Source organism: Aquarana catesbeiana, linkage group LG06, assembly GCF_042186555.1.
Source record: "Aquarana catesbeiana isolate 2022-GZ linkage group LG06, ASM4218655v1, whole genome shotgun sequence".
Lineage (NCBI taxonomy): Eukaryota > Metazoa > Chordata > Amphibia > Anura > Ranidae > Aquarana > Aquarana catesbeiana.
This window is the reverse complement of record NC_133329.1, coordinates 166,261,339-166,276,318: the sequence shown is the minus strand read 5'-3', so window position 1 is coordinate 166,276,318 and position 14,980 is coordinate 166,261,339.

Genomic DNA, 14,980 nt, shown 5'->3' with positions numbered 1-14,980 from the left:
ACCAAAATTTGAAAAAAGAATGCGTGGGGTTCCCCCTAAATTCCATACCAGGCCCTTCAGGACTGGTATGGATATTAAGGGGAACCCCACGCCAAGATTTAAAATAAAATGGCGTGGGGGTCCCAATTAAAGCCTTAGGGATGTCCCCGTGTGTCAGAGGGGGGGCGGACCGGGTGGCCCCGCCCCTCTCTGACGCTACGGGGGAAGCCATAGGGATGTCCCTGTGTGTCAGAGGGGAGCGGGGTCACCCGGCGATGACACCGTGTGGTCCCGCCCACAGTTTTAAAAGAGCTGTCGCCTGCAAGGATGTGTCATATGGCATGTGCCTCCCATGGAGGCAGATCTTCTTTATTTTTTTTTCGGTCCGTCGGCGGAGGTAAATGGACTACCTGGGACAGTTTTATTTTTTTATTTTTTAATAAAGGACTTCTTCCACGGTGTGTGATTTTTTTTTAACCATTTTCACACTTTTTTTGTGAAATGGTATGGGTACAATGTACCCGCTACCATTTCAAACAGTGGGGGTGGGATCTGGGGGTCCCCTTGTTAAAGGGGGCTTCCAGATTCCGATAAGCCCCCCGCCCACAGACCCCCACAACCACCGGGCAAGGGTTGTGGGGATTAGACCCTTCTCCCCATCAACATGGGGACAAGGTGCTTTGGGGGGCTACCCCAAAGCACCCTCCCAATGTTGAGGGCATGTGGCCTGGTACGGTTCAGGAGGGGGGCTGCTCTCTTGTCCCCCCTCTTTTCCTGAGGCCTGCCAGATAAGGGTCTGGTATGGATTTTTGGGGGGACCCCGTGCCATTTTTTTAACATTTTGGGGCAGGGTTCCCCTTGAAATCCATTCCAGACCCTCAGGTCTGGTATGAATTTTAAGGGGGACCCCCACACCATTTTTTTTTTAATTTTGGTTCAGGGTTCCCCTGTGAGGGAATCCCATGCCGTTTTTATAAATTAACTTTTATGTGTGTTGCCGGACCGACAATTCATTATAGCCGCGAGTAGGTTTAAATTACTTTTTTTCCTTTAGAAATGTCATTTTGCTGTCAGACTGTTCTAAACACGGGAAACATACTCCACTTTACAGGCATACTATAGACACCCCTCCACGTATGAAATTTAAAGGAATATTACACTTTTATTGTTTCACTTTAAGCATTATTAAAATCACTGCTCCCGAAAAAACAGCTGTTTTTAAAACTTTTTTTTGCATTGATACATGTCCCCTGGGGCAGGACCCAGGTCCCCAAACACTTTTAAAGACAATACCATGCATATAAGCCTTTAAAATTAGCACTTTTGATTTTTCATGTTCATGCCCCATAGACTTTAATGGTGTTTTTGTGTTCAAACAAATTTTTTGCCTGTTCACATGTTCTGGTGCGAACCTAATGGGGGGGGGGGTGTTCGGCCCATCCCTACACATGAGCGGAATTTCCAACAGAAAGAGTCCGATGGAAGCTTTTCATCGTATATTCCAACCCTGTGTATGCCCCATCTGACTTTTTCTGTCGAAAATTCAGACAGACTTAGATAGAGAACATGTTCTATATTTTTCTGATGGAACAAATTACTATTGGAAAAACCGCTCGTCTGTATGCTGTTCCGACGCACCAAAAACGACGCATGCTCTGAAGCAAGTATGAGACGGAAGCTATTGGCTACTGGCTATTGAACTTCCACTTTCTAGTCCTGTCGTACGTGTTGTACGTCACCGCGTTCTGTGCGGTTGGAATTTGGCGTGACTGTGTGTATGCAAGACAACTTGAGCGGAATTCCATCGGAAATCTGTCGTAAAAACCTTCAGCGTTTATTCCGACGGCAAAACTGGTCGTGTGTACAGGGCATAAGAGTAAAAGCGTGATTTATTAAAGTTTTCATTAATAAAGAAGGAACCAGATCTGTTCCTAGAATTTCAAAGATCTGTATTGGATTGAGCAATAGGTTAAAATAGAAAAATCAATATGGATTTGGTGATGTATAATGTCTATGCACAAATGTGATAAACATACTATAAATGTTATGGATGTCATTTCAACCATGGCGAATTAATAACAACTTTGAATGGGTGTCCTTTAATTAAAATACACACAGTGTTAATGAATGAATTAACTGAAATTAGCTTATTAAATATGGATAACAGAGAGTGCACTTAAAATAATGGCCATATTTTTATTTTTTTTTTTTTTTTAAATTGTTTGTATAATGTATGTTTGGTGCTATTTGTTTATTTCTAGGAGGGAACTGTAGTGATATCACATTAAAACCTTTTTTTATTTTGTTTAGTTCTTAGATACTTCTTAGGTACTGTACTAAACAGCATCAATCCATCTGTCTAATATGATTTGATGTCCAAGCACTAAAGACGAAGATTTCAGCCTCCATTAATAATTTATGTAATTTTATTGTTGATATTATTTTTATGTAATATGTAAATGTACTTAAAATTTTTGTTGGAGCCTAATTAGTTGAATAATTTGAAACAATATAAAAAAAACTAGTGTTTGATTATTGACAGCTGGAATGATATATTATTTTTAATGCTTTGAAGGGTGTAAGAATACCCAAACATTTACACTAAAAATGTGGTTGTACATTTTTCTGTATTGTTCCTTCCTGGGTGTATTTAAGCTAGATTATGGTAGCATGCACTTTGCTATATTCTGCCATAATTACTGTAGTGGAACTATAAGGCAGGACCACTGTTTGAGTGCACATACGTTTGAAAAACAGAATCCACAGGATGTCCACAGTTCAGGGAGTGAATGATACAAGTAAAATGTTATCATTTTAAAGACTGAACTTGGGGTTTTACATTTGGAGTACATTTTCCTACATAATTGACAGTTTAAATTTAAGTTAATCATTTTGTTAAGGAAAAAATAGCATTTTTATAACAGCTTACCTTTAATGTCCTTTTCTTAGAGTACATCATGGGACACAGGGCACCATAGTAATCACTATGTGGGTATATAGGCACCTTCAGGTGAGGTACACTGGTATACCCAATTCAGGAAGTTCACTCCCTATATAACCCCTCCTCCTACCAAGAGTACCTTAGTTTTGGTAGCAAAGCAATATATCTAAACCCCAGAATGAGGGGCGGGACCTCTGTGTCCCGTGATGTACTCCAAGAAAAGGATTTTACAGGTAAGCTGTTATAAAGATCCTATTTTCTTTATCATACATCACGGGACACAGAGCACCATAGTAAGCACTATGTGGGACGTCCCATAGCAATGCTATTTGAGGGGAGGGAGAGACAACTGGTAGGACACCCCCCAGACTTGAGGACCTATACTGCTGCCTGCAGCACACTGCGCCCAAAGGCGATATCCTCATGCCTTCTTACATCCACCTGATAAACCTTGGTGAATGTATGTACTAAAGACCAAGTTGCGGCCTTACAGATCTGAGCCATGGAGGCCTGATGACGCACTGCCCAAGAAGCACTAACCGCCCTGGTAGAGTGCGCTTTGACTTGAAAAGGTGGTATCTTACCCCTTAAATCATAAGTCTGAATTATAACTTGCCGAATCCACTTAGCGACAGTGGATTTTGACGCTGCCTGTCCTTTCTTAGGACCCTCTGGCAGTACAAACAAGACATCAGTCTTCCAGATCTGAGCAGTCGTCTTTAAATAGAACTTGACTGCTCTCACCACATCAAGACAATGTAGTGACTTCTCTTCCCTGGAACATGGTTTTGGAAAAAATGATGGCAGGACAATATCTTGGTTCAGGTGGAAACCTGAGGCCACTTTTGGAAGAAAACCTGGATGAGGGTGCAGCACCACTCTGTCCTCGTGAATAATCAAGTATTGCTCTTTACAAGAAAGTCCAGCCAATTCCGAAACCCTCCTTGTTGAGGATATAGCAACCAAGAACACAAACTTCCCTGTCAGAAGCACTAAGGTAATATGCTGTATCTGCTCAAATGGCTGTTTTTGTAATGACAGACGATCAGAATTTCCGACAACCAAACTGTGGATTTATTTCTGATGGATGTTGGCTGAAACTTGTCTTGCATACACACGGTCACACAAATGTTTTTGGAAATTTCTGATGGGCAAGAACGTGCTGACGTACAACACGTATGACGGGACTAGAAAAAGGAAGTTCAATAGCCAGTGCGCCACCCTTTGGGCTCTTTCTGCTAATCTCGTGTTAGTAGAAGTTTGGTGAGAGACGATTTGTGCTTTTCAGCCTTGTGCTTTTCAGATCGTTACTGCTCTTCAGTTTGTGTTTGTGGGTTCGTATCTGTTTTTCAGTGCGTGTAGTCAGTTCGTATCTGTTTTTTCAGTGCTTTCTTGTCCGCTCGTTTCTGATTTTCAGCTTGCTCTTCTCAGGCCTTTCTGATTTTCAGTGCGTTCTGTTAGTTCGTTCTGACCAGCCGACCCTTTTGAAGCCATGTTGCATTTATGTACTCGTCATAGAATTTGTGCTATGCAGGGGCTTGGTGTTGGGGTTCTTACTTTGACCCAAGCCCAGTCCATGAACAGGGGGAGGAGGAGTTCATGGACCAAGAATTGGTTGCTCCAGCATAACCAATTCTCGCACATGCCTTTGTTGCGGGAGATCCAAAAGAATAATCCTGATGATTTCAGGAATTATCTCCGGATGACAGACCCCATTTTTCACCATCTGTTGGCTTTGCTGTCCCCCTATATTACCAAGCAGGACACCTGCATGCGGCAAGCCATCACTCCGGAAAACAAATGCTTGTCACCACCTTGCGGTACTTGGTGATGGGGAGAAGTCTGCAGGACATCAACTTCTCGACAGGCATCTCCCCCCAGGCTCTGGGATCATTATTCCAGAGACCTGTTCTGCTATCATTCAGGCCCTGCAGAAGGACAAGATTAGGGTAAGTTTTCTCCGTTAACATCACCTTCTATGTATTTAATGTTTGCTAATCGATTGGATTTATTTCATCATTCCCTAATTATCATGATTGTAATATGCTGTGAATGTCCTCTTTGTCCTCATGCATGCTGTAAGCTTTTAATGCTCCTTTTTTGTCCTTCATGCATATTTGCCTTCACTAACCTTTCCAGCATGCTATCCTGGGCCCATACACACCTAGCCTAGTCACTTAGCAATGTATTTTGTCAGCTCCAATGTAGTGCTTTACCCTAAACACTCCCTAAAATGTGTACAAATGTTATTTTTGTCCTTAAATTCATGTAGAGTGTAGAGTGAACAATGTATATGTAAAGCGCTGCGTAAACTGACGGCGCTATATAAGTACCTGAAATAAAAATAAATAAAAAAATGTAGAGTGCAGGAGGCTTTTTTTGGGGGGCCCAAACTCATTTGGAACCCTCCCTCCCCCCCAACTGCTAAGTCAACCAATACCAATCCTCTATCTGCTGACTTTGCCAAACCCATGCACACTATACCTACCTCTTTTGTGGTCAGATTTATGGATGAATTCACCAAAGCATGTAGTGCAAGGACCTGCCTGAATACTTTCAAATGGTACTGTTTAAAGTTTTGTTCTCCTATTATCTAGATATGTAATTGCAGAATGTAAATGTGCTTCAATTTGGACAGTGTGTATTCATATTTTTGGATTATGACACTTCTTACCTGTCCAGTGGGCTGCCAATAGTGTAAGTAAGGAGGGGCTGGCCAAAGTAACACACATTATGTATGCATTCAGCTCTCAATGAAGTGGAGCTGTCCAAAACATCCCCCCAACATAAAATTTTTTCACTGGGCCATCAGAGGGGAGGAGGAATCTGATAAGTGTACCTTATACTTTTGTCTTTAAATACTCCTTAAAATAAATGTTATACTTATGTTGGCCAAGAATGTTTGTGTCTAATCTGCTTGCATTGTTTATGTGCAAAAGTAATAATTTTTTTTTCTTGTTTGACTCCACAGTTTCCTTCAACCCCACAGGAATGGCAGCCTGTGGCATCCCACTTTGCCCAGCGGTGGGACTTTCCCAACTGCGAAGGGTCAATCAATGGGAAACACATCCACATCGTCCCACCCCCCAACTTGGGGTCATACTATTATAATTACATTGGGTTTAATAGTATAGTGATGTTGGCAGTGGTGTCCGCGACATACGAGTTTTTGTATGTGAACGTGGGGAAGAATGGCCAGATATCAGATGGTGAAGTCATCGCCCAGACAGAGTTTTACAGGCGGCTCCAGAATGGTGGCTTGGGCTTGCAAAAGACAACGTGGCTGGTCTTCCGTTCGTGTTTGTCGCTGATGAAGCGTTTGGACTAGGAGAGCATCTGATGAGGCCATTTCCCATGAGGACCCTCACTCCGGACCAGTGGGTTTTTAACTACCGGCTGGCCAGAGCCAGAAGGGTGGTGGAGAATGCTTTCGGCATAATGGCCAGCCGGTTCCACCTATTCCTGACGCCAATCCACATGGCGGAATATAAACTGGACCATATAGTCCTTGCTTGCTGCTAACTATGTGGCCTCAGTTGGGCCTGAGGCCGGCTTTCCAGATCAACCAATCCTAACGGCACTTGAAGCTGGCTATCCTGGCTTGCCCCCCCAAAGCGCCTTCAAAGTCAGACAAAAATATCTGGAGTACTTTGCGGGTAGGGGGCCATTGATATGCCAGCAAATGTTTGAGAAACATTTTTAAAATAAATTTTTATTTTAAACTGAAATAATATTTCATTTGATTTACTGCTTGTGTTTCTTTTAGCTGTCTGCTAGGTTCTCCAATGGGCTTTTCTTTTTGGCCTATTTCTTAAATGGTGCAAACGTAATTTATTTGATACATGTGGTGACTTCAGCTAACTATTCTGTTGTAGGTCTGCTACAAACACACATTGATTTTGTTGTTAAAGTATGTAATGCATTAATGTTAAAAATAATCAACCTTTTCAGGACCATGAATTAATTGTTTTGAGTGCCTAAAATGGCCTGATTGGGGCCAATTTTAGAGCACCGTGTGGGTTATTTACTAAAAGCAAATCAACTTTGCACTACAAGTGCAATGCAAGTAAATAACCCCCATTGTCACTGTAAACACCAACTTACTCCAAAAACTGGTATTGAGCAGAAAGAAGAAGCCACACATTGTTGAGTATAAAACATTTTACTCAAAGCACATTCACATGTGCATTAGTAAAGGGTTTTTGTAAATACGCCGCCTTCGCAGATGATATTCTACTGTTTCTGACGCAACCACTAGTCACCTTACCTGTCCTAGTATCAGAGTTCAAACAGTTCCAAATAATTTCCAATCTCGAAATCAATCTATCAAAATCCTTTGCGCTTAATATTTCCTTACCCCAACACTTATCAGAACTATGTAAAAAGAATTTTCCCTTTCATTGGAAGAAGGATTCTATTACTTATTTAGGAATACAGCTCCCTGCCAAACTCTCTGACCTCTACGCAAAAAATTACATACCCATCCTAAACAAACTAACCTCTGACTTTAAGCTCTGGAAGAATCCATCATTCTCAAGGTTTGGCAGGACAGCTATACTGAAGATGAATGCCCTACCGAGACTTTTGTATATCCTCCAAACAATCCCTATTCTAATCCCACCATCCTTCTTTAAAACATACAAATCGGCCTGCTCCAGATTTCTATGGGGGTCCCAAAAACCCAGAATTAATTTTAAACAACTCACCATGCCTAAAAACCAAGGAGGCATAGGACTCCTTGACATCCACAATTATTACACTGCTACACATCTTACCAGAATAGTGGATTGGAACATTCACTCAGGTCACAAAGACTGGGTTGCCTTGGAAGCATCCTTTGCGACACTACCCCTGGCCTCTCTGCCTTGGATGGACCCACACCACATACCTTCATCACTCCTCACCCACCCGTTAATAGGACCTACTCTCAATTGCTTCCGTAAATCCTGCTCTCGAACCAACCTTTCTTCCATCCCAAGCCCACTAACTCCGGTGAAACTAAACCCAGGCTTCCCTCTGGGAATGCACAATCACTTTCTAGCTGGCAATTTCCCGCAAGATAGCATTAGAGCCCACCAATTCTTTCACCAGGGGAAAATCCTCACTGCCTCCCAAATCGCTACCCAACAGGGGAAACCACCTATTTCCCCATGGACATACTTACTATTAGCCCACTACTTGCAATCCTTAGATAAAGAATCCAAATGCTCAAGGTCGCTCACCCCATTCGAAATACTCTGTAACCAAGTAAACCCCCAACATCACTTATTGTCTACCACACACAACCTTCTTTTCACAGATAATCAAACGACTCAGATTTTAGCCTGCCGAAAATGGGAAAAGGATATCTCCATTTCGCCTTCAACAATACAATGGGAACAATCATTTTTGAATATACATAAAGGATCGAGAAATGTCACTACTCAAGAAAACGGTTACAAAATTGCATCTCGGTGGTATTGCACACCATCCCTCTTACATAAAATTAACCCCGCATTATCCGACATTTGTTAGAGATGCCAAGCAGATAAAGGTACCTTACTACATATTTGGTGGTCCTGCACCTCTATACAAAGGTTTTGGAAAGAGGTACACAGAATTACATCTCAGGTCTCCTCATACGATCTAGAATTCTCCCCAGTTCGATTTCTGCTCCATCTTTCCCCCCTATCACACAGGTCATACCATAAATCTTTAGAGATGCATATGATAAATGTAGCAAAACATTGAATCCCTATACGCTGGAATTTGACACGCACCCCCACGATACGAGAATGGTTTACTAGAATCCGAAAAGTTTCAGAAATGGAGGAATTAATACATATTGCTCAGGACAACCCTACCAAATTCAACGGAAATGGAGTTGCTGGATACACTTTCAAACAACGCCTGAATATCGCATTCTCAATGAACCTACTAACCAAAATAGTCAAACACACACTTGAAACACTATCCTATACAGAAGGATTGCCAACACCTTACCAAATCTGGTTTTTAATTTATCATCCCATCCCCCCTAGGACGAGCACCTTGAACTAAGCTTCCAAATTTCACAAAATACACATATTTTACAAACAAGCTAGGAAGGGAGGTCAGAGAGGACCCCACGCATCCCCACTTTTTCTCCCTCGCCCTCCATTCCCCCCTCTCACTTCCCAACTGCATGACTACTCTCCCTCCTCCTCTCCCTTACCCCAGCCCCCTCCCCTTTAGAGATACTTGGCACAATTACCAACTTCCCATACAGGCTCACCCACACTGACACTTTCATTATCATCTTGTACTACGATAGAGCTCACAGTGAGTACCAAATAAACATCCTACATTTACCACATCTCCACTTCCCTGAGCGGTAGATACTAGGCCTGAAAGATACCTAATAAACAAATCCCTCTTTTTACAGTGCTGTCAACACCAGATAACTACTACTTCTTTGATCATCGGACCCTTTGGGATTAGGTGACTAAAACATACATGTACTAAGAGAAACACAGATCAGGCCCAGATACTTCATATTTAGGAATTTGAGTCGAAGAATTTGTGTCTTTCAGATTACGGTATTTTGGTGTCGCATGTATTCTCTTTGGTTATTTGTCTATAAAATTTTCTGTAAATGCTGATTTTGCATATAAATAAAAGAAAGTATTTGGAAGAAAAAAAAAAAAGAAAAGGGTTTTTGAACAAAACAACATATTTGTTTTTATGTTTGACATTAGAAATATCAATTGTTTGGTTAAACAGGCATGTTTCAAACCATAACATACACAACTCATGAACTTACAAAGTTCAACTTTGAAAAAGTGAAGGCAATATCAGACATTAGTATATCAAAACTGTGTTGATATTGCCTTCATCAGATGGGGTGATGTTAGCACTGTAAAAGCCAAATTTTGAAAATGCACACAAATTGGGAGTCAAAATGTGGATTTTCCTCCTGATCCCATGCCTAATGTCAACATGTGCTAGCGCCCATCATGGGGGATCAATGGACGTGTTTTGGGGGTGCAACCCCTTTCTCTCATCTACTTTAGTAGCGAGGAAGGGGTTGCACCCCCAAAACGCATACCTTGATATCCCCTGATGGCAGATAGCACATGTTAACACACTGTGTGCATCTTCAATTTTGCTTTTAAAATACATTAAAATTTGAAGTAAAATAAAAAATTCCTCGACAAAACGGTACAATTTTTGTGTGGTTTAGATTCTGCCTAAAACATCAATGATGTTCTTCATATTTTGTTGAACATCATTGATGTTTTCCTTTATCTTTTCTAAATCACAATTGCACACCATAATCTCCCCAATGAGGGCGTGTGCACTTGCACTTGTGAAATGAGTTTCTTCTTCCACAACATCCACATCACCTAAAGTAAAAAAAACACATCATGTATTATAAATATGCAGGCATACATCTATTACCTGAAGCAGTGGTCTCAGACACTCACCTGTTGTGGTCACTATTTCAACCACATCATGAACCTCTCTTCCCTCCACATCCTCAGGTTGTGGTATGGTGACTTCCCCTTCTTTAGGAGGTTGGGGGTCCCTGGTGTCCTCTGATGTTCTGAGTCTTTTCTCCCCTATGTGAATAAAAAAAAGGTATACTTAGCTCACAGATATTTGAGGCAAGAAATAGGAATATGAAACATTGCTTGGAAGTGTTGTACAATTGTCTGTTTTGGCAGAGTTCCAAGCTGAAGACATGCTCTTCTCCCTTTCTTCAAGCTGGAATACTTACCTTTTTTTGTAAAGTTACCCACATGGAGGCACCCCTAGTACCCACTGGAGCACCTGTGTGGGACACCCTAAAAAGAGTGTTCTTGTTTCCCACACTAGTGCTCCTGCGTCCAGATGTGTAAACAGCTGCTGAATGTCCTCTCCTTACACTGAATCAAGTTTGCATTTCATTCTAGTTACAAACTAATCTAGACAACAAACTTCTTTTAATACAAATAGGCCTGAACAAATGTAGTTAACCTGCACCTGCAAAAAACATTGTATTAGTAAGCAAACGAACAATGTTTACTACGAACGATTACTGTGTCCATGAACCTGAAACTTGCCATTTTAAACACATTTTAAACTGTACAACAGTAAAGAAAAGCACATGGAGCATCACGAAAGTAATAATAATAATAGGAACACATGACAAAATACTTACTTTTTTGCAGCACTCTCTTGATTCTTCTGTACTGATCCTGCTCCCTCAATTTGAGGTCTGATCATTGTTTCCTCAGTTGATCCTTGGATCGCCGTACCCCAAAATTCTTCTGCAGACTTTTCACAACTTTAGTCATGATTTTGGCCTTTCTCACATTTGGGTTGCTGTCGGTCCATATTTACTGTCATAGTTGGCCCTCTTCAAGATGTCCACCATCTCCACCATCTCACCAAAGGACATATTTGACGCCTTAAATCTTCTGGATTGTGACATTTGTGGCTCTGGGCTTTTGTTGTTGCTGCTCTCCTCTGCATGCAACTGCTCTGTCTCTGCCATGTGCTCTCCCACTGCGCTGAAAGAGAAGGGGCGGGGAATATACTAGAAAGAAGGTCACGTATGCTCAGTGTATATAAAGCGCAACACGCGTGCATCGTACATACGATCTGTGAGCGGAATACGGTGTAGTGGAATACGGTATAGCGGAATACGGTGTAGCGTAAGCGCCAATCATGTTAATGAAGGTACAACTTTAACTTGGGGCCTCAGTGGCCTATACTGCTTATAGATTGAAGTCTATATTGGGACAAGATTAGGAGAGTTTAGCCTGACATTAGGTTTTGTCTTGTGTTGTGTCTTACAGAGAAAATGGATAGATTCAATGATCATGACTTCCTCCATAGCTTCATTGATAAATACAGGGACCTGCCCTGTCTGTGACAGGTGAAACACCCTGTTTATAATAATAAAATAAAGAGGAAGGAAGCGCTGGATCAATTGCTGGAATTGGTGAAGCCGGTGATTCCCATGGCAACCATCCCCTATTTGAAGTACAAAATTGGTGGCCTGAGGAGCACATATAATAGGGAGCGCAAGAAGGTCCAGGATTCCATGAGATCAGGATCAGCAGCAGATGACGTTTATGTCCCCAGGCTGTGGTACTACGACAGACTGTGTTTTTTGTCAGACCAGACTGAAATCAGGCCATCACTCTCAACCCTTCCTTCCACTCTTCCTTCTACTCTTCCTTCCACCTCCATTGAGGCTTCAGAAGTCCAACCTGGGCCTTCCACCCAGGAAGATGTGGAGGAGCCCAGCTTGAGCCAGGTATAGAATTATTCAACATATTTCTTGCCAAAAATGAATGATGTTAACTAGATGTTGTTATTGATCACTAATTTCAGAATTAACAAAGTGGTTTACATTTCAATAGACAGTAGTAGCCAAAAATTATTGGGACAAGAATGACAAATGCTGGGGTCAGAATGATAGTCTTTTCTATTTGTTAACATTCAATTTGCAACAGTCATGAGCTCGAAATTGTGCATTATTGATGACCAAAAACCTAAAACTGTCCCATTTTCATACACAGGAAAGTCTCAGCCAGGAGGTGGCCCTGGAAAGTGGCATCCTGGTGGTGGCCGTGGAAAGTGGCAGCCAGGAGGTGGCTGTTGAAAGTGGCAGCCAGGAGGTGGCCATGCCCAGTAGCCTGACCGGATCATAGGTTCCTCCCCTCCACCTTCCAACAAAAGGCCTAGGAAGGGGAGTAATGTGGAGGAGTCAGCGCTTTCTTTGATTCGGCAGGCTACTGCGGCCCTCAGAGCCACCCCCAATTTTCAAGAGGCCTATGCCTGTATGACAGCCAGCAAATTGCAGAAAATGGGGGTGGGCCAACACCTCATTTGTGAGGAAGTCATGTATCAGGCCCTAAATAAGGAGGTGATGGATGAACTCACAAAAAAAAGTCACGTATGTGAGTTGGACCATACTCCTCCTCCACCTCCTGCCACTACTCCAACACCACAGCCACAGTCTGGAAGGAAGCGTGGAAGGAAGACAAGAGAGTGATGGCCTGGATTCGGTCTGGTCTGGCAAAAGACGCAGGCTGTTTTAAGACCACAGCCTCAGGACATACATGTAATCTGCTGCTCCCAATTTCTCAGAGTCCTGGACCGTATTGTGCTCCCAATTAAATGGACTCCTCAGGCTACCAATTTTGCCTGTCAAATAATTGATGTCTCCCCTGGGGTACAAAGGCTTCACCAATTTCAACAGTTTATCCAGCGTTGCTCTCCTCTTTATTTTGTTATGACCCCTAATAAATGTCTATTTTTTTTCACAAATACTTGGCTATGTGTTTTAGTTCAAATTGCACAGTTTGTTTGTGAGTAGGCAGGTACATTTCAAAAAGACAACTTCAAATTAACAAGGGACACCAACCAATCTCCTTGAGGTTAAAAAATATAAGATAATAATGGTGTTGTGGTAACTTGACACACAAAACGAAAAAAAATATTACGGAGATCACTATAAAAAAAAAAAAAAAAAATCAGGAGAAAAAAAAAAAAAAAAGGAGTGGAAGGGACCCTGGATCCTCCACCACCATCTTTACGATTTCTGCATACCAGGACCTTCTGGGCAACGCTGGGGCTACCAGAAGTCGTGGCAGCAACTGAATAGGGGGAATGCATAATTCAGTGAGAACTGATCCCACGGGGTCACCAACACATCTGTTCCGCATACGAGTGGATCCCTTGTCCTGGACACAAAGTTGACTAACTTCACGTTGAATCTGGACACCAGAAGATCTACGTCTGGAGTCCCCTATCTTTGGCAAACAGCCCGAAAAATGTCGGGGTGAAGGGACCATTCCCCCGGGAATAACTGCTGGTGACTCAGGTAGTCCGTCTGACAATTCTCTACTCCCGGAACGAAGACTGCCGACAGGCATGGAACATTCCTTTCTGCCCAAGATAGAATATGGTTCACCTCTCTCAACTAGCCCAAAAGCATGACGATCTGGAGAACCGTGCCCGCCGGTCCAATCTCCGGTTTATTGGACTACCGGAGGGCTCCGAGGGCACGGACCCAGCCACCTTCCTAGAGCAACTTTTAATCACAGCGTATGGCAGGGATGCTTTCTCGACTACGTTTGTGGTTGAGCGTGCCCACCGCATGCCGGCTCGTCGCCCACCTGAGGGTGCACCCCCACGTACTTTCATTGCAAAGCTGTTAAATTTCAGAGACTGGGACACGGTCCTGCGACTAGCCAGACTGAAGGGGAATATTCCATTTCGATCTGGCTTCATTTCAGCGTTCCCGGATTTCTTGGCGGAGGTCCAGAGGCAGAGGGCGCGCTTCTCTGATACCAAGCGCCACCTGAGAGCACTACACATTAAATACTCAATGCTCTTCCCAGCCCGCCTGCGCATAGTAGGAGAGGATCGAGTGCATTTTTTTGAAGACCCTGGCCAGGCCTCGACATGGGTAGACCACCTGGACGCACAAAGAAATAAACCAGCCTGAAACACAAACCGTCCGTTTACCGTAAGTGCTTCCTCTCAATTTTCTACACGCCTTTTACCCATTTGACCTGTGCCGCAAGTGCCCATTACAAAATGCATACTGATCCTAAACCACCCACAATGCTGCGGTCATAGCAGATAACAACGAGGCACTAAGGCCCCTTCTGCCGATTGGAACTTCCTATTATGCTCCTCTTCACTGCTGAACTGCCATGGGCTCATATATACATATTCTCCTTTCTCCCCCATTGCTCCTCGTTTCTTCTTTCTCCCCTCCCTCCAAGGAACTCTCCCCCTGCTGTTGTTAACCTCCCGCGTGAAGAGCCATACACCAGGAATTACTGTGCCAGCGCCTTCTCCTCCTGCTCTCCTGAACTTCTTCTCGAACTTGTATCATGTTATGGAGGTGCACAGGGGAAAGAACACTTTCACGCAGCCACATTAAGCTAAATCGAAAATGTGCTGATTTTTTATTTTTCTAAATGTCACGTTGGAGCGAAAACGTAGCAGCGTTTACTCTATCGCTGAATTTATATCCAGAACTTATTCGTCCTCGACGGGAGACCGTCATATCAATACTGGCACTGTCCTATAGAC